A 20863-nucleotide genomic window follows, 5' to 3' on the forward strand; every position below is an offset into this window, starting at 1 on the left:
TAAATCAAATTGTAAAATAAAGCTATTGTGCTGGCTAAATTGTGTTTTGAGACTCCTTGATCCAGAAGTCTTAACATTTAGTTAAATTAAGGAAGCTCTATGAGATTTGAGGGGGTTTTATGAAAAATGCTCTTTTTATAGTCCAGTCTGCTTTTGAGAATCCTTTTAAGCCCAAAGGATCTTGCAATTCCTGATGGTGAATCTGGTTAAGACTTCACAGAATTACATTAGTGGTATCAGCCCAAGTTGTCAGGTGGTTTATGATTCAACAAAGGAAAGAAACCCAACAATCTTGATTGGGAAAATCTTGTCTCATTTACCATTGTTAGAGGTATTTAAACATAAGTGACAAGTTAAGCTCCCTTGAATGCTTGTTTCACAGTGTATTTCAAACCATATTGTTCAGTATTTCACATAGGCTTCTCCCAGAAGGACCAATGTAGTTGGGTACCCCACCTCAGATGTTAGAATTGACAACCAGAGCCCTGTCATAAAAAGATGGGAACATTTCTGTGAGCAGAGAAGCAAGTGTTGGAGAGGGACACTGATGATTGCTCTGTGCAGTTCTGTATCAACTAGGTCTGGTTAGAAATACTCTTATTTTGTTAAATGCTCTCGGGTAATTTTTAACAAATTCTGTGGTTTTTCAGAAGTAAAACCTAGACTATGACTGACAGTTTCATAGCATTAACATGGCTCTTGTAATAAGGATGAATTATAAAAATAATACCTGTCTCTTTTTTTTTTTAAGTGAAATTGCTGCATTCCACCTCTTTTTAAGTTAAGTGGGAAACCACAGCCCATCTTATAAAATCTTTCCATGTAAGTGATTTCCCCTGATATAATAAAATTGCTGTCAGCTTTAGACTGTTTTGATAACATATAGATACTACACCTAGCTCTTGAGACAACTGAAACACATGATTAGGTGATCCTGGTAAAGATAGGGTTTACTACTTAGTTTTCATTTTAGTACAGTCATTTTCACTGATGAAATGCTGTTAACGAAGACCAGCCCTCTTCTGAGGGAAAAAAATTCATCCATGGGTAGAACTTTGTGGCACCACAGCTGCATGTCTTTTGGCAGGCCCTTTGATTTGAGATTTTCCTTGTAAGGCAGAGCCAAAAGAAATTGAACTGAATTGCAAGAGGTGCAGTTTTGGTAGATTGATAAGGGGATCTCATTCATACTGAAGCTAAATCTTCTAAGGCTAGATGCCAGAATCTCCCAAAGCAATTCTGTAGCCAAATTGTGGACAGGTAGGCTGGATAAAAAGCAGCTTTGCAGAAAAGGGCCTGGGGGCAGCTGTGAAGAGCGGAAGCCTGCAAGTGTGGGTCAGTGTGCAGACTGAGGGAGGTGGTTGCTTCCCCTTCCTTGTGAGGCCAGTACCCAGAGTGCTGTGCTCAGCTTGGCTCCCCTAGTGTGAGAGTTCTACCCATGGATTCATTTTTTTTTTTTTTTTTGAACAGGAGCTTAGAGGGTGGTGGTGGGGCTGGGGTGTGTAATCCATGAAGAGCTGAGATTGTTCTGCCTGTAGAAGAGAGAAGGTAAAGATGGGTGGCTGAACTGAACTTCCATGCTTACCATATGGAAAAGAGACTTGTACTCCTCCTACAGGTGCCCAGTAAAAGGACAACAATCTGCAGTGAGAGAAATTCCAGTTGCATACATGAAATAAAATCTAAAGAATCACCATGAAAGTGGTCCAGGACTTACAGCAGGTAGCCAGAGAGGTTGTGAAGTCTCCATCACTGGAAATTTTCAAAACTCAAGTGGACAGACTCAGAGCCACCTGATCTAGCTTTGAAGTCAGTTCTGCTTTGAGTAGCAGGCTCAACCTCCACCAAGCCCTTTCAACTTAGATTATTCCATGATTCTAGAGAAACAGACTTCTGTGTGGAAAACTGGATATTATGGGGATAGACAGACCATCTGGCTGCCTTTGTGCATGCAAACCACTCTCTAGGTAGAAATAGTTTTGCTACAGTTTATCAGTGCGGGTCTTTATGTTCATGCTAACTGTCCCACAGAGGAAGGCCAACATTTGCAAATACAGTAATTTAACATTGATTCTACTGTAAGGATTTAAATCTTATGTCCTTGAAATCTCTTAGGAAATGTGGACTTGGAACATAATCAAATAGTGTGGTGTGTGAGTAACTGCAGCTGATCCTTACACTTGGATCTAAGTTTAAAAACAAACCATAAGGTTTCTAGAAATTTTCAGTTTGTTTTTCAGTTTCTTAACAACTTTAAGTGTTTTGCTTCAATTGCTCTGTGCCATAGGGAAACCACAACAGATACAAGGTAGTAAAATCAGGTCATTTGCCCTGTTCCTCTGTAGAAGTGTCACATGCACTTTCATAGCAAGAAACCGCTTCAGGTTTTTTTTCTCTGAGATGGAAAAGTCTTTACCTTGCACTCACAACAGGGTTTGTTTTGGCTGACACCTGTTGTTCAGGCCATGCTGTAAGGGGAAATTGGGAAGAGGCTAGCATGAGGCAGAGCAGTGTTTCCAGATGCATTTTGGCTTAGGTGATTGTGGCAGACTTGCTTTTAAACTGATGTTCCCATCATGTTTCAGACATGTAATTCTGGTTTGCGTTAGGTTATGTGATTAAAAGCTCAGCTCCACAAATAGAGAGCGCACCAGAGGAAAGAGGTAACTTGTGCAGGTGCATCTGCCACTGCTGGGGCTGTGATGCAGCAGCTCCTCTCCTGAGGTGTGGGGCTGTGTGCTCAGCACGCTGGAGCCACCCACATCAGCAAGCCCTCAGAACCTGCAGTGGCAGCAAGCCTCCTGCGCGGGGAGCGCTGCCCGTGAAGAGAGGTGATGGTGCAGCCCACCTGCTTTGTGCAGTGGTGGAGGTTGGGTTTGGGATTAAGGCTCAGCTCTTGTGAGCACAGAGGAGCAAGGGCAACAAGAAGCCCAATACTGAACTGGAGCTCTTGAAGCTGAACCCCCTTTGCCTTTCCCTTCCTGGGCCATCTCAGGGGAGATGCCCCCAGGCAAGCCCTTGGGTCACCCCATGGGCTTAATGATCTACAGAGACATGGGCTCATGGGATGCTAGAGAAGACTGTTTGGGGGGGTGCATAAATCCTGTTCTGGGATACTTGGAGCCAGAACCCAAAGGGGAGAAAGGGGGGGTCATGGTGGTTTGGAGGAACAAGCATGGGCAGAGAGGGAAGAGGGCAGTTGTGGGCAAACAGACTGCTGCTCAGCAGTGTCTCTGGCTGTGCCTACCCCTCACAGTGCTGTCTGCTCTCCCTGACAATTCTTTCCAGTTCTTTCTAAACATGAATAAAATGCTTAAAACTGTCTAAGTAGGGCTAAATAAACTGTCTAAGGATAAATTAGGAATGAATTTCAGCAAAATCGAGGAGCATTCATTTCCTTGAAAGCAATGTGATACTTGGCTACCTAGAAACGTTAGACAGAGATTGGGTTTTGCAAAATTATTCTGGCAGCCTTTATAAGAAAAACACCTTTACGGTGTTACGTACCTGACATCCTGACTGATGTTTTCTTCATCTCCTTTGAACTGCAAAGTAAGAGGTCTGTGCTCTGTTCATTAAAAGGAAACTGATAAAATTGAAAGATAAGTAGTTCAAAGCATTCCAAGCAAGGCAAGGTGAAATTACAAAATGTAGGTTCTGGGTTTCAGAGACTAAAGCAATTCTGGAGGTGAGAATTACATACACTTGAACTTCATAATTTAGCACATATTCATAAGAGAAATATGAAATTTAAAGTAATTCTTTATGGAATAAACTGTAGATTTAAGTAATAGGCTCTGTCATTAAAAAGCAACACAAACATACAGGAGTTACTGTTAACTGTAGCAGTGCAAACCTGGTATTTGTCAGTTGCATTCACTCAGTAGACTAATGCTAATTAAGCCCTAGTAAAATTTGGAATTAGTCACCCTAACAGAAACTATTGACTGTACAAGAAGGTTTGAATTTTAAGCAGGTTTTGACAGTGCAGGTCTCTTTAAGGTGTGGTCACAGATGTTGGGAGATGCTGATGATCTCAGAAAAAGAGGACAAATTCTCATGGTCTTCTTCCATGAAAGAGAAAATTAATGAATACTTTCATGAGTTTCTGGTTTCAATGAATGTGTGCTAATTTGATGGCACTGGATTTGAAGGAGTTGGAAGTGCCAGTCAAACAAATGCTTTGGGGCTATAGGTCTCATCCAGCCTGGGAAGAGAGATTCGGATACACTAGTGTGATGTTAATGCGTAGAAGCTCTTCTGCACTAATGACTTGCATGCATGCTTTTGCACTAAATATCAAAATGTATTAAGATGAACTGTGGAAAAATGCAAAGGGACCCAGAGAGGCACAAAAATATAGGCAGAAGTCAGTGCCAAGTACCACTTCGAAAGAACCCGAGTCAATCCAGCTTGTACAAAGAAAATTAAATCAAGCACACGCACATGACTTGAGACTAACCCAAAGAACAATGAAGCTGAGAAGGCAATGGGTGGTAGTAGAGAGCAAGTTATGTACATTTGTTTGACACAGTAAGAGTACTGGCAGCCACACAAGAGCTGTGGCTTGGTGCAGGAAATTCCCTTTGCACTGACAGGGGATAGCTGAGGCCGTGCTCCCTTCCCTGGGACATGTGTTCTTGATGGTGAAGCAGATACCAAGCTGGGCAGTTTACAGCAGGGAGAAGCAGGTGCAAGGATTGAGTTAAAAAATTTTTAAAATCTGAATAAATAACTGCATCACGTTAGAGATTAACCATGAGGAGCACTCTGACCGAAAACCAGGAGCAAAACCTCCTGGTTTAACCAAGAGGTCATAATCCCGTTTGCAAACAAAAATTCGTAAGGTGGACCTTAGTTTTGGCTGTGTTCTGGTGTTGTAGGGAATGAGCTAGCAAATTGGGAAAAGCTTAGGAGATGCGTGGCTGTAGCAGCTCATATGGACTACATGACCTCATAGCTCTGCCCCACTGCTTTTTGTCACAGAAATACTTGTAATGCTGCAGCTCTAGCAGTACAAGCCATGTAGAGGGCCTGTGAAATGCGTGATTTTTCGGGGCAGTGACTCCTGTCCCGTGTGGATGGTGGGAGCAGAGCTGCAGAGGTTCTCTTCCTGCGGCACAGCGCCTTCCCCACCATGGCCCCACCCTGCCTGGGGCTCCAGCTGGAGTGCCATTCACAGAGGTGCCCGAGGGAGGAGACTGCCTCTTTCTATGTCTTCCTCTGCTGAAGAGCAGCACGTAAGGTCTGCTTCAGGCTTGGAGCCATGTGGAAGCTAGAAAGCGTGTGGGTCAGAGAGCAGTGCAGCTCATTCCAGACTCAGTCTGGACCCGGCATTGGCCATCCCATTCCTTCAGACCTTGAAGCAAAGGACTGGGTCTGTGCAGTACAGCTACAGAGCTGAAAGAAAAATGGGGTCACAAATGTAGGCCAATTGCCCATGCATCACGGAACAGGAAATCTTGCAGAACAGCCTTTTTCTTTTACTCGTCTCTCAGTGTAGTTAGAATTTTTTAAAAATTTATGCATCCTGACTTATGCTGTTGTATAATAAAAGGATCTGTTCATCATGGAAAGCAAACTGAACACTGTCCAGTTGTGTGGTCTTTGCCAACAAATAGCATCTATACATTTTCTTGTCACTACTGTGTTTTTACACAGATTTTTTACCTGCTTTTTTTTTTCTGTGTGAAAGAATCAAATTCTGCAAATGAATACTTTTATATTTACTTGATTGTCTCATCCTTGAGGTATTAAGAAGGGAAATTGAAACAAACTTTCAACAGGAAAGAAAATAAAAGAGATCATTCAAATCAATCAAACCTAATTGCTTGGAGTTTATTTTTTTCCTCCTTTGTTCCAACAGTATAGGAGAGCAAAAGTTGAGCTAATCACATAGCTAAAGACAGATTTCTTTCTTGAGAATGATTGCCCCTTTCCTCTCCTGGTTTTTGTTTTTAACATGGGGGTTTAATGTAAAACCACAGCAGTCTGTTGTTAGCTGCCAGCCTGGGGCACACAGTTACTTGGAATGATTGCTAGTGAACTGTGTGCTTTATTTTTAGTAAATATGATATTTAACAGCATTTAAGGCTCCACCTCAAGATATGGCAGTGCAGAAAAGTCTCAGGGGTGTAGAATTTGCTAACACTTTGAGGAGAACAGAAATTTTGCTGCTTTGCCACAGTTATTGCCCAGCAGCGCAAGGTGCTGAGAGGGTGGCCCCCACTGATCATTTGTCTGGGAAGGGGCAGTGTTTTCTCTGTGCACAAGGTTGCACTGGGAAGTGGAATTTAATATTGTTATGTTAAACCTACTGAAGTGAATAAATGCAGGGACACTGATGTGTCCTATGGACTAGTTTTAACCTCTTCCTGCAGAAAACTGCACATATAGATAAAGCTACACAAGCACAAATTAGATCTAGTCTCGGCACAGAAAGGAGATGGATGAAGGGCAGTTGAGGATCCTCTGCTGTATATTTAGGGTTGGAATGGGGAGGGGCGAGGCAGTGTGGGACCAGTACTGAAGTCCTGGTGGAGCATGGTGAGGCACACTCCAGCTCTGTAGTGCAGAACATTCCTCACTTCCAGATTTGCACTGTGGTGTTAGCAAGAAGTTGAGCTATTCTTCCTTCCCAGTAGTTTGATGGCTTGTGAAAAGGTAGAAACCTCTGATCTCAGAAAAGCCCTCTGCTTTGATTAGTCGTGAAGCCCCGTGAGTCAAACTGGGAACTGTGCCACTCTAAGCACAGCACGGGTAACTGCAAGATGGTTACTTAAAAAATCCTGTGACTGATTTGGATTTGAAGAGATGGCAATGCTGTTGCTCAGAAGGAAACAAAACCTACTCTGATGTTGTTCTGAGCTGTTAGAACAAGTCAGAGGGGAGAAAGAGACAACAGGGCCTCAGTGTGAGTATAGACAGCTCAACATAGTTCTGCATGTGGGTAGGGGGTCTCACTAAATATATTTGCTGGTCTTTCAGGGACCTGGAAGAAAACCCTTGGGTTGCCTTCAAATCAAGCAGAATTGGGTTTCCCCTTAGGAACATTGTGTAGCTCCTAAAGAATCAACAACAGAAGTTGCACTTTTGGTGGTACATTAGAGCTGCAGTGTAGAAGAAATTCTGGAACCAGGCAGACTGAGAGGCTGAACTTTCAGGAGGGGCTGTGAGGCAGAAATGGGCATGCCAGAAATGTGCTTAAGTGTCTTTGTGCAGGGGCTGTGCTTCAGTCTGAGGTTCAGAGCACTGCAGTGCTGTAGGGACAGAAAAGCTCCTTCTTGGAAGAGCAGGCTGGCAACGGGCCCATGAAAAAGCTGCTGTTTACGACAGCTTCAAAGTCTTGCTGTGAGTTGGATGCAGCTGTACTCTAACACAGACTGAAAACCACCCTGGGCCTTGCAGGAGCGCAGAAAGAGAGAAGATGAAAGACTTTTAGAGTAGGATGTCACATCAGATATAACAAGATAAAGTCAAAAGCAATCAAAAGTCTCTGTATATATGACTATTAGAAGATACAAATCTAGTATTTTCCAATGGTTCTGGTATTTTCTAATTATTAGAATTATAAGACTTTAACTCCATTTAAAATTCTCTCAGGCCCTCTCCAAAAAAAAGCACCCTTAGTTCATAGATTATAGGAAATGGGACTCTAGTAGTTTCTTTCTTCTTTATTCAAGCAGCAGCTTTTAAAATTACCTTACAATCACAGGGGAGCTTTAAAAAATAAAGCCTTGTGCTACCTTCATTAAGGAGGCATCTTCCTCAGCAGAAGCTCAAAATAACTTTTAACCGTGTATCTCCTGTTGCTTGCAAAAATTTTCCAGTCTATCATTCTGTCTTGCCTTTTTCAGTCTTTGTGCAGTCAACAGTGATGGAAAAAGAAAATTAGCATAAAGAGAAGTTATTTCTAAATCATAAAAAAGCCTTCAGGGAGAACTAAAAAATACTGACTCTTCCGATACACCTCTTGTCTCACACTGGACCAGTCTCACATTCACCTTCCATTTCAGTTAACCAGGCAAAGTGGCTGCAGTTGAGAACTTCATTTCGTGCTCAAGGGCTTCTCTTCAGCTGCTGGCATGGCCTCTCTCTCACCCTATTGCACTCTTACCACCCTCTTACACTAAAAAATGTCTACCTGACTACTGAAACTTTGTGGCTGGTTCAGATGATGAGGAAATTACAAATTACTGTTGCAATACTGTATCTTAACAAGAATTTTGGGTTTGAGACATTAATTCTGTTATTGGTTCCACTTCTGTAGAGCTGAAGTAACTTCAGAATTCTGAGGTGTCACTCAAGGTTATCAGGCAGTAGCATCTGAACAACAGAGGACACAAATCTAGTAATTACAGTGTGGCTTCTTTCATAGCTTCTCTTCAGTAATACAACTCAGTGAGGCATCACAGTGCAAGCATTTTTGTTATATTTGTTCGTATTAGATTCTTTAAGAGACCACAAAACTATCACTCAGGGATATCCAGGAACCTTCTGACTGAGCTCAACAAGTAGGAGTCCATCCCTTTCTCTGGCACAGCTGAGGCAGGGTACTCATCTCATAAAATCACTGGGAAAAGTGTAGCAAAAATCCCATATTAGTGAAAACTGCTTGCCTGTTTTAGCTCCACTGAAGTATTAACAGGAAGGAGCATTTGCCAACGATACAAGCCACCCTAAAGCCAGAGGTGGTATGGATCAGGTTGGTCAGACAGGTCTGGCAGCATTTGATGCAGAACACCTCTGGTCCTGCTGCCTACATTTGCTGTGAAATGGCATCTTTCTCTTTTCCAGCCGTGAAGGCTGAAGCCCTGTTGACAGCGAAGCAGATTTTCCCTCCTTCCTCCCAAAAGACAGTAAGTAAAATTTGCATCATGTAACACTTGTGTATGTCAAAAAGCAAAAAGGAAAACAACCCCCCTGGACACACCCTGGCTGACAGCAGGCTGCTGTGTGAACCTGGACATGAGAAACACACCCCACTGTGGGGATGGGTGATGAAGATATCCTCAGAGACCTGGTTTGGCAGTGAATGCCAGTCTTGATGCCAGTGTAACAGAATTCTCTTTCTGTTGGACAGGCTGAAGGATGTTCCTGAAGGATGGGCTGCTCTGTGCCATCTACAGCAGGGTGACCCAGGCATGACTGGCACACATGACACATCATGTCCTGCCAGGAAGACATCATTTTCTCTCCACAATCAGTGTGAGGATTAAGGGACCCTTTCCAGATTTTTATCTGTCACTGTGGGTTAGTGTGGACAAACTTCAGTCACGTGGGTGAGACCTTCTCTCTTGGTTGTAGATAGGAGTGACAATTCTCACAAGAACTCTTGTTCCACAAGCACAGGGAGAGGAGTTAAGCAAGACCCAACCATATTTGGGATCGAGGTCTCTGTTGGCTTTTGCCTGGTCCTGGAAAGTTTGTTTGCTAAACGTGGGGAAAATTCCTCACTTAAAAACCCCAAACAACAAGCCAACATAACACAGCACAAAACAACAAAGAAAGAGAATGAACACTTTTCTGTTGTTTTGCCAAACTAAGACAGAAATGAGGAGAGAAAGGCAGGTGCTAGAGCCCAGGAGAGTGTCTGTGGCAGCTGACATGTTGGCCCATATGCTATTTAAAACCAAACTGGAAAACACCTTTGAGATTATCCTTGCATTTAGAAGTAGGCAGAGACCTAGACACCTCACTAGTGTGAAGCCTTTCCTGGCTCAAGAGGGGCTGAAGAGTCAGTTCTGCAGTGTTAAATGCAGTGCAGTGGTTAGCTGTGGGTGTGTTGACCCTGTGCCTTCACACTAATGTTGAGAAGTCAAGGAACAGATCACACAAACCTCATGCAACCAACACTGCTTTGAGGAGCCTTTTTGGATTCCAGTTTTGTGTATTTGACACTACGGTTGTCTGGCAAATGGTTCTTGTGGTGTGTGCCTTGAGAGTCAAGACACTTAGTCCTGGCACTCTGGATTGAACAGGGAGCAGGTATGCCTGAGACAAAAGGACAAAAGGTGCAGAGGAGCAGCACCTCTGCCCCTACAGCTGACAGCAGGTAGAAGGAAATGACTAGCTGGGCCAGGTCTCGCTTCAGCATTTCAGGTAGCAATGGCTCAGGTGAGAGGTGTTTTGGAAGAAACTGAGCTTGGAAATAGCAAAAGGAATATTGTGACTCTGAAGTAATGAAAGAACAAGAATGCTGTCCCAAATATTGCCAGCAGAGTTGTGAACCTCACTCCGAACACAGACTGGTGAGGTCAGTTGAACATGAACAGAAAGAATATTTTGGGGGCAAGAGAAAGAAACATATCTGTCAGATGGTCATCTTAGTAGGAGGAAGCAGATAGAGCCAAGAGTTTGTGTAGGACCACAGAGAGCAGCAATGAGGAGCAGCAGCAGATCCTGGTGAGGGTGTCCCAGTTAGGATTCAGGTGGTGCTTTCTGGAACACTAAAGCTTCAGAGTAGTGAGAGCCCACAGGGGATGAGTGATGGACCAGTGCAAATTTAGATGCCTGTCGAGCCTAGCCAACAAACTGGGAGGAAGATGAAGTGAAGCAGGACGTGATTAATACTAGTTCACTTTTCAAAATCTCAGCAGTGGAGGCAACCAAAACATTCTGGGGAGAAAGGACCATGGGTTGCCAGCTTTCTCCAGTGTGTCCTCACAAACACATATACCTTTCCCCCTCAGTAAAGAGCATGTTTGTGCCACACAGCACAATCACATAATTCTAAAATCATGGAATAGTTTGGTTTGGAAGAGGCCTTCAAAGGTCATCTAGTCCAATCCCCCTGCAACAAGCAGGGACATGAAGAGATGAGCAAGGTGCCTGGGCAGTTATCAAAAATAATCTAACTTGGAGAAAGATGGATAGATCCTTTGGGGGCTGTACTGTTTCTGCCACCTGAACTGGCATAGCTTGGCACTGAGTAAGGAAGATACACACTTAAGAAATAACCTGTTAAGAAGTTTTGCTGCAGATGAAGAAATTTTCTTGAAAAGGCTAAGAGCCATAAACAAGTTTCTGGTTTTCCAGGTTATATTTGGTTTGTGTGCCAATGTTTTGGCAGAGGTGGGTGGGGGATGCTACAGCTTCCCATGTCCAACAGACCAAATACCAAACACTCCAAGACAGCTGCATTGCTGGTCAAGGCCAAGTCTATCAGCAATGGTGGCAGAGCCTCTTGGATAACATATTTAAGAAGGGGGGTAGGGGGTGGGAATCCTTCACAAGAGCAATGGCAGATAAAGAAGAGAAGAATAAGAATATATGAGAGAATATAACAGCTCTAGAGATGCCCAGGTGAAGCAATCAGTGAGTGATCTCTCCCTGCCCTTGTCTCATGAGCCTTTAATTATATTTTTACTCCCATGTCCATTTGAGAAGGGGAGTGATAGAAATGCTTTGATGGGCACTTGGCATCCAGCCAGGGTCAACCCACCAACCAACACTGAAGTTCAAATCAGTGCCAGAATGCCTACAGAACTGACCTGTCCCCTTGTGCTCCTGGTGTCACCAGGACAGTTCTACCTGAGTAACTGGGCTAACTGTTCTTCACTCTCCAGGCTGTTGCCCAATAGTATAATTTCAATAGATTTAGCTGGGCTACTTGGTTCTCTAACATGCCTGTCCCACAGCATTGGCAAGTTCCTGTCTTCGTGCATGCTAAATTATATTTAAGGAAAAAATGCATCATCCCTCAGGAATGGATGTAAGCACATGCTTGCATTCTCTATGTAGCACAAAATTAATCAGCTGCAGTTTCCAATTTGTTGTTCCTGGGAGGAAACATTCAGTAATGTGCCTCCCATTACTTCTTTGTTTCTTTTTTTTTACTTTTTTTTTTACCACCTATGAAATCAAAGTGGAAAAATCAATGTTATTAAAGCCCTAACCACCAGTGATTTCATGCATACTAGAGATCAAATGATAGCAGCTGCCCACTCTTAGAAGGGAAGTGAAAGGTTATCTCTCTGCTGCAGTATGAATTCAGACAGATGTGTCAGCTGTGCACAGCAGAGGATCCTGTGTCAGCAAGTATTTTCCCTGTCATTTCCCTGGCACAACACAGCTCTGTACATTTCCTTTCCCTCCTAATCCACACAGAAATAAGTAGTTAAGCTCAATGCTCTAAAGGGATCACGGTGCAGCTCTTCTGCTGTGAAAGTTAAGTGCCTGAAACATTTAAAACTTGTTAAAAGCAAAATTATTTAGAAATTTGATTGTCTCACTGATTAGTATCTGACCATAGAGAGGATGTGTGATTAGGACACAGCTTCCTTCCTATACCAGCCTGCACAAGTGGCATCTCAGTGGTGACTGTATGGAAGCAGTAATTCCTCCTGTCCGGAAGACCTGGAAGGAGATTTTCCTCCTTGCAGAGCAATCTCTTACGGCAGTTTCTCTCTGGTAGCCTCAGATCATTGGTGTGGTTAGTGGTATAGATGTAAAATGAGGGAGTCATTGTCTCATTGAAGTGGCCAGCCAGCACCTCCAGTTTATCATTGCAATCAGCAAAATCACAGCTCACATGCTGAAAGGCACATGCTGTAACTTGGTCCATGCAGGAGGAAAGAAATTGTCTCTGATCTGTATCCAGACAATGCAGGGACTGCATATTGTGCAGACACAAATTCAAATTTCCTTCTTCCATTTCATCATCTGTGGCTTTAAGTGGGAGCTGGGATCACAGATGCCTTAAAACTTCCATACTGCACATCCAGTTGCAGCATTAGGTATATAAACAATTTTTAAACCCTCTTTAGCTCTTACTCAGGCCATGACACCCACTGCTAGAGAGATGGCATTGGGACATTCCATGGTGTGGGTCTCTTGCAAAAAAGAGTCATATGAAGAAAGTACAAGTCTAAAAAGAAACCAGGTCACTGAATTCAACATATTCAGGTTAAAGTGTAAATGCTTGGGAGTACAGAGTGATGACAGGCTCTGAGAAATTACTTTGGTAGTTATTTCAATGAGACATGAAACAGAGAGTGAATGACTGAATGAAGCAAAAAAGAAATGTTACCACAATGGGTATGATCTGACTACAGGATCAAAAACACAGGAATTATGTCAGCAACTGCATACTTAGCTCTGCTTGTATCTTTGTCTCATGTGTGCAAAACTTCTGACATGGAAATTCACCTGTCCTCTACTGTAGAACCAAAGTTCTACCAGTAAACACTGGTAGAACTTTGTAAACAATTCAGCAGAATTTTCTTTCAGTAGACCATTGACTTCAGAAGGCAGTTATTTGGAAATATTTTGCAATATTTTGTCTTCTTTGAGGTGATATACTTAATTTTTTTAAAAATTTACATCCACTTTAGCATTACATGATCTTAAGCCTTTAAGTAAGGGACTGTGATTTATATTACACATTCTTTCTTGGGATTTCAGGAACAAATGTATTTTCTGGTCTATAAAATAATTTCTTTTGGGTTGAAGAGGTAAAAAAGTGAGATGGAAAGTGCCTGGCATCTTCACTCAATACACCCTTGGCAGTACAAGGATTGTGTTATTGTGTTCATCACTGTTAGGGTTCATTACTTCTGGCATAACCTGGGGAGATGCTTTTACCAGAAATGGTTCTTAAACCTTTTTAAGATAAGTGGTCAAAAGGGAATAGTAAGAAACAGACCAAATACAGCATAATCGAGAAAAAGCTTTTTCTTAAATTGAAAACCCCATGATTTCAATAAACCAGATTTTCCTTCAGAATGCCTTTAGCTATCCCAGAAGCATTCTGATGAAAAATTAAGATTGATAATTGGAAAAAGCTGGCCCTTTGTCTTATGATTTCTATTCCTTTTCCTGTCTAAACCTCTGTGAGATCTTAGACCATGGAATGACATTACTCACCGCCTACTTTGTCTGTCCAAAGCTGGGAAACCTAGCCTGACTGATAAGCTGAGACTACAAAAGATGATAAAAATATAAACAAGCATATGATAACTCAGCTGTGCATCTTGGTGCAATTTTTAAATGAGCATTTTTGAATTTTAAACTGAAAATTTATAATTTACAACTTTGGTTTATCAACATTTTCTCCAATAGAATAAAATCTGTTTAAGCAGCTTCTCTGAAGTCAGTGATTATCAACAGGAGGATGCTCTTACTGCTCTTCATGCTTCTTTCTGGAACTCAGGCCCACTATGAGCTCAGCTGGTTCTAAGAAGTGATGCTGCAGTGAAGCAGAGGAGTGGTCTGAGTATGACTGTGCTCCTCCTTCAGAAATTCCATGTTTAGTCTGACAAGAAACAGCATTTGAATCTTTTCCCCCGACCTGCAAACTGTTTCCCATCAGGTTTTTTTTTCATCCTGACTTCATTTTCAAGGTAAGTATTGAGTGCATTGGTGGAAGAAAAGTGATGGGTTGTGATGCCTGCCAAACACAGTCACACCTTGGGCTGGAGGCGAGCCCTAGGCGCTGACTGTGCAGGCTCCTTCCCAAGTGCTCTGTTTACAAGGCCACCCATTTAATCCCTGAGCCATAGCTGCTCCAGTGTGGGGAAAAAAACCCTGTAGAAGGCCTTTAGGAGGGCTCTGTCTTCCCTGACTGGCTTGACAGAGGTGACCGAGTGATAAAAACATTGATGGATGCTGCTCAGTGTGAGATGGATATCAGTCGCTGGCACCTCATAATGTGAGGGGAGGGCTGCACATGGCAAGGGGATAATGGAAGCAGATGGGAGAGGTAAAAGGGGAACAAAAATGATCAAAGGGGAAGGAAGTGAGGGGAATTGCAAAATATAATGCTGAAGAGAAATTATAAAGACAACAAGGGATGGGAATAAGAGAAATCTAGAAAAGTTGAACAAAGAAAGAGGAAGAAATAGGGAGAACAAAAAACTAAATACAGAAATACCAAAACCAGCAAAAATGTTTAACAAGAAGTGAAAAGCTATATGCAAACAAAAGAAAGAAATTTTGATAGAATTAATGATGAAAAAATATATATTGACAATGTAGGATGGTCATTATGAGAAAATTAAATAGGTAACATAAACAACTCGAAGGTAAATAGATAGTTTACATTTTATAGTCCAAAAGAATAATGAAGACACTAAAATTTCAGTTGATAGTTAAGTTTTTTAAATTAGATTAGACTGATCTAAATTTAACTGAAGGAACATGAAATCAGGATGGAAGAGCATAGGTGTGCATGCTGCCTTTCTTTTAGAATTAAAATGATGACATACTGTGTCATTTCAGAAGAAACTTGTGGATTCTGGAACAACTCAGACAATGGCTTAGCTTTCCCTACCTTTAAATATTTTCTTTCCTTAATTACTGGTGGCAGAAAACTAACATGCGGTGAGATTTGAAAAACCACAATTGCCATATTAGCTAAGCGAGACCAGATTTCCTTTCAGAGTTCTAACATATGAACCAAAAATAGCTGACACACAGATTAACAAATAGTTGTGTTGAAAGGAACAAACTCTTTCCACTTGCCACAGTGTGAAGGTGAAGCACAAAACACCTGTGGAGTAGGCTGGCTAATTGAAAGAAACTGTGTTGAAAAGGTAAGTTGGACTAGGTACCTTGTGATAAATTTAGAATTCACCAAACAGTGAATGCTTCACCTTCTGAAAGATTGTTATTTGAGCTGGATATTGAGTATATTGCAGATTAAAAACACAAGATACATTTAAATTAGAAAGCACCTGATTATGGAACAAGGTGAGCAATAGTTTTTGTAAAGGATCGGCCTCTGATTTATCTTTAATTAAGCATTAAAAATCTGATGTATATTTTGATGGCTCTCATTCCATGAAAATATGTTGATAATATTCAGTTTTTTCACAGGCTAATCTTGGTATTCCAAAGGTAAGTTGTTGTCTCAGAGAGATATTGGAAGCTGTTACTAGAAGTGCTTGTCTGAATATGTGTTACAATCATGATGGACTTGGTGATTTGAAGTCACAGACAGTTTTGTAATGGAGAGGGATTTTCTACTTCTGTTACTCATTATCTGCTGCTTAAATGACTGCCATGTGTTACGTTTGTCTTTGTGCAAGGAAGACAGTGCACAAAGATTGCCCAGCTCCATCTCTTCGCTCCCTAAATTATGAGAAACACTAGAAATGCTTCAATGAAATATCCCACAATGACATGTCAGCAAATTACATTACCAACAGAATGTGTTCCTCCTCTGAATTTGCTGCTTTTAACAGGATTTGAAATTTCAATTTCAAATGTCAGAGACTGTGAACAGGAATCTGTGGTTTTCTTCAGACCGTGTTTACAGAAATTGAGTTCTCTGTAAGCAGGATTGAGGCTGCTACATGTAGCTGTGTTACTACAAAGAGTACATGCGCCTCAGTTTATCAGGAGTAAATGTACTGCGCCTTGCAGCACTTGAGGTACAGGAGATTTCAAAATGAAGCTTGTGTTTTCCTTCTAAGAAAGTCCAGAAATTCCTTCCCAGCCTCATCTCAAGTTAATTAGAAGATTTCCTTTATTACAATTTGATGTGCAAATAACAAGTCGGCAAACAAGCACAAAAATGCAGTTAAAAGTCAAAGCCCCTTTCAGGAAAGGTTCAAAGGATGGCACAAAAACATGTGAAGTTTTAATGATGAAAATTGTTATGAATTATAAAAGTATAACTAAAGAGTGAAGAGTACTTCTCTATTGTGATTAAGGATGTCTTGAAAGATTCACAAGGACTTCTGTCTTCACCACTTGTCTCTGCACTGAAACTCCCACATCTTCTTTCCTCCTTGTTACTGGACTTTATAAAACCATTTTCAAGGACTTAACTATGTTAATTATGTGATTTAATCACAACCTGCTCCAGATCTGTGATGACAGGGAGTGATTTAGTCCAAACAGTGATAAGGAGGCAAAATTAATTTTATAGTGACCCTCCTGAAGTTATTTGAATCATAGATAGATTTCACACTTTTTTGCTTTGTATGCATCAAACAGTGAAGATTAGTGTTCAGTAATAACAATCAAAACATGCTTTCACCACATATGCATGCACATTTCAGTAAAACAGGACTTTCATTTCAGGGATTTCAGGTATCTCTGTACATGTTACATCTCTATACATGTTGCTCCATGCACACATGTATTTGGTAATAGCTAAAATCTTGGATCCTGTGAAAATGAGTAATTGAGAAAATGATATGTGCCTGCTTAGATGATTATGAGCCATTGCAACATGGTGCTTTAAATGTAGTACTTCTCTTTTTGACATCAGACAGTATTTTTGTTTCATTCACTGGGTGTGGTCAGTGGAAAGAAGCACCAAACTGAAGCTGGTAGGGAGCCACTGCTCCTGTGCTATGTCTGTTTAGGAAAAAAGTGAGTGAGCGGAACATCTGTCATCCTGCATTTCTTTAGGTCCTGGGTTCTATTAATTTAATCATATCTTAGAATCTTACAAGACTGTCTAGATTCATGCCATTTTACCTTTTTTTCCATTTTTTTCCTCCTTCCTGCTAATGCAAATATCAAAGTTGTGTTCAAACCCAGGTCTAGAAAAGAAACATTTCTAGGTTTTAAAATTCAGGAATCGTGAAATTAAATTAAAATTCATTCCAACTAATTTTGGCAACAGACTTGAACAGCATGAAAATGAACAGCAAATGCTTGTGCCAAACAGGCAAATGCAGCCACATTTTACTTATCTACCTGCATTTGCATATTTTGTGTTAGCAGATCTGGACAAACAGTTGGGTTGTGTGCACTTGGACATGTAACAGATTTTTTTTTCTTCTAAAACAGCTGCTAATCAATTTGGTAATTATTACTTGTCTCATTTCACAGTTTTACTCTAAGCAGTCTTGTTGATTTAAATTATTGATCTTGAAACTACTCATCTGCATGACATTAAGTGCACCCTTTGCAAAACCAGGTCATCAGTCAGGACATTTCTGAGCACAATGACAATTAACATCCTGCTTATTATGATTCTGATTCTAGCTTGATCACTTTAAAAATAATATCATTACATAGGTAGGCTAATAAGTAAATTAATAACATATTCGCCTCCAGCTTGAATTTTTTCAGCACAGCAACATTTTCCTTTACACAAAAAACCAGGTTATTACTGTTGCTTGTGAGGAGGAAGTGGTGGTTATTTTCAATTTATCTCTGTACCTTTAACTAATGCTGTTATTTCTTGTTTTCTAAATTAGAGTTTGCACTTGTTGAGGCTGATGGTAAATGTGCTTGAGGCAGTCAAAAGAATCACACATCCTCTTTCACCTGGCCATTAGACGATTCTCAAATTGGGTAAGTACTAAAATAAAACAGATAATCTGTAATCTGTGCATATGTCTGGCAAATGTGTTAAACTGAACATGTAAATGGGATTCTACTTACAAGGATGGACTACTCTTAAAAGTACTTAATGATGGAATTTTTTTCTTCATTTTTTCTTCAGAATTCTGTATTTTCCCCCAGGTCAGTCTTTATTCATTGTGTTTTGTTTGTATAATTCAAATAGTATATTTGCTCTTAAGATTGTGGTTTAGTCTTATGTTTGCATACTTGCACACTGCTTTCATAGTGAAAAGAAATGTGATTATGTGGATAAAGTGAAAACATACTAAGCCCAAAAATTCAAGGCTTATATATTTAATATTCAGAACAAAGGTGGTTTTGAGGTGCACATGCACAGACATGTACTACCCATATATATTACATAACCAATATTAGGACACACCATCTTATATATAAATATATGAAAATTTATTTTTGTATTTACCTAATACATTAATGCCAAATGAAGACGTAAATATGCAGATTATAAATTATAAAGGTGCCTACTGGAACACTGTTAGAAAGATTTAAATTGAAAAGGATATTTTGTTTATAAGAGCTATGATTCAACTTCCTCAGCAGCCAGTGCATCTTTTTATCAACTTCTGCGAATGCTATTTCAAATTCAGAAAAGGAAGTCAGCTCAAGAGATTTAAATCAGGTCTAAATCTGATCTCTGCAATTCTGATTTCAGTTTGAGTCCTTTGCTACAACTCTCATACTAGCCATCCTCAGGAAGCTTCTACTGGACTAAACTTTTGTGAATAAGTGTGTGGCTGGTGTTGCCTTTTTTAATTCCTGTAGTATCAGGAGGACATGCATCTCTGTTTTAATGAGTATTTGTTGTTCCCCATACGATCTCTGCTGAGCTCTTCTGCGAACTAAAGAGCCTTTTCTTAGTAATCATCTGAAGAGAGTTCCCTTCTTAGCCCTCCTTCCAGGCTGTGGGAAATACCCGTGGCTCCCTTTCTTCTAAATGCCCTCACCCAACCACCTTCCTTCTGTATGTTATGCTCATGTTTCAGGGTGTCTTTGTCCAAGTGGAATGAAGAGTGACTTGTAGATAGAAGATATGTTGTCAGACTCTCTTTGTATATTTTAACCATGTTAGTCTTAAAAAGACATGAATGGCACACACTTAGAATGATATTTTTCTTGCAACAATAAAATAACAGTTTCTAAAATAATAACCTAGACAGCCACCCCTTTAATTCTGTCCATCTGAAGAGTTTCTGTAGCTGCCAAGCACAAAGAGTAACAGAAACACCAAGCAAGATCATGAGTGTCTGGATGAGATCATAAAGTGTAAAGCAGTGGACAGTGACTAAAATTGTGCAAAGATGGGCTAGGGGACCACAGCCCCTGGTTAATTGCATAATGTGCCTGCTGGCCCTATACATCTCTGCACTTCTGACAGACACCATTAAGTTGTTTGAGATTTTCTTCAGAAGGTGCTCAACCACTTTCAGGCTGTCATATTCCTGCAGCTTCTAAAAATCAGTTTTGAAAAGCCAACAGACAAAGCTGGAGAGATAGTTAAAGATTTGTTTAAAGGGCAGGAAATCCAGATAAGCTGTGATGCCTTAGCTACATCATATAGTTTAGGTCTTTACCCAGTTGCAGCCCTCTGTTAATAAGCCAGCATCCCCACATGAGTCATCCTCATTATGCTTTTGGAGGGTGTTCTGTCCTTTCCCTTCCCCAATTTCCCTGTTGTATCTGGACTTCATCTGCCCCACTTTTACAAATTCTCTCTCTCTCGTTTTCAACATTAGGTAGTTCCCAAACAAGAAGGTTTTGGTTTTGTAGACTTAAAGCTGACCCATGTGCTCTTCCCAATTGGTGACACAGCTAGCAAAAAAGCAGAAAAACTCTAGATAAAACTGGCCTTCATAGCCTTGACAAATATGGGACCTCATGTCATCCTGTCCCTGAAATTAATGCTTAAACACTACTTTGCTGGTAGGTGCAGCTCTCAGACAGCAGCTAGTGGAAAGAAGGAGAGGGCTGAACTCATGCAAGGGGAGTCTGAGGAATGAAATCTCCTGCCCATGAGCTCCTGTGTGAGGTGGAACAAGTTATTTAAGCCCAGCTTCCCGCGTGTGGTCACCAATGGCATGTTCCCCATTTTATTTTTCTGTGGCTTTAGACTCTGTGATCTGATTTGCAGAAGTCTAATCCTGGATGCAAACAGTCAGTGGATTTAATCCGTTACCTAGTTGAAGTCCTTCATAATTTTGAGTACTCTTAGAAGTGATGTTGAGGAGGATACATGTCTCAAACTGAACATCTTAAGTGATACTTAACTCTAATGACCCAGATTCTCCCTTTTAAACAAAGGTGGTAATACTTCTTCACCACAGGGCGTTGTGCAAATTAAGTAAGCCCCATCTGTAAAACAGTTAGGTATCACAGTGATAAAAAAACCAATATTTTTCTTAGTGTGGTGTCTGAACTGCACACTGAACATTGCACAGTAAATCTGTGCACTGAGCAAAGACAAAATACGAGTACTTGGTCTGTTCATACATTGGGTACTATCCTTTGCGCTATAAGAAGATATTATTCTTTTGCTTTT

This window comes from Melozone crissalis, unplaced genomic scaffold, assembly GCF_028551555.1.
Source record: "Melozone crissalis strain CALT ecotype California unplaced genomic scaffold, PUWL_Pcris_2 ptg000027l_1, whole genome shotgun sequence".
NCBI classification, from domain to species: Eukaryota; Metazoa; Chordata; class Aves; order Passeriformes; family Passerellidae; genus Melozone; species Melozone crissalis.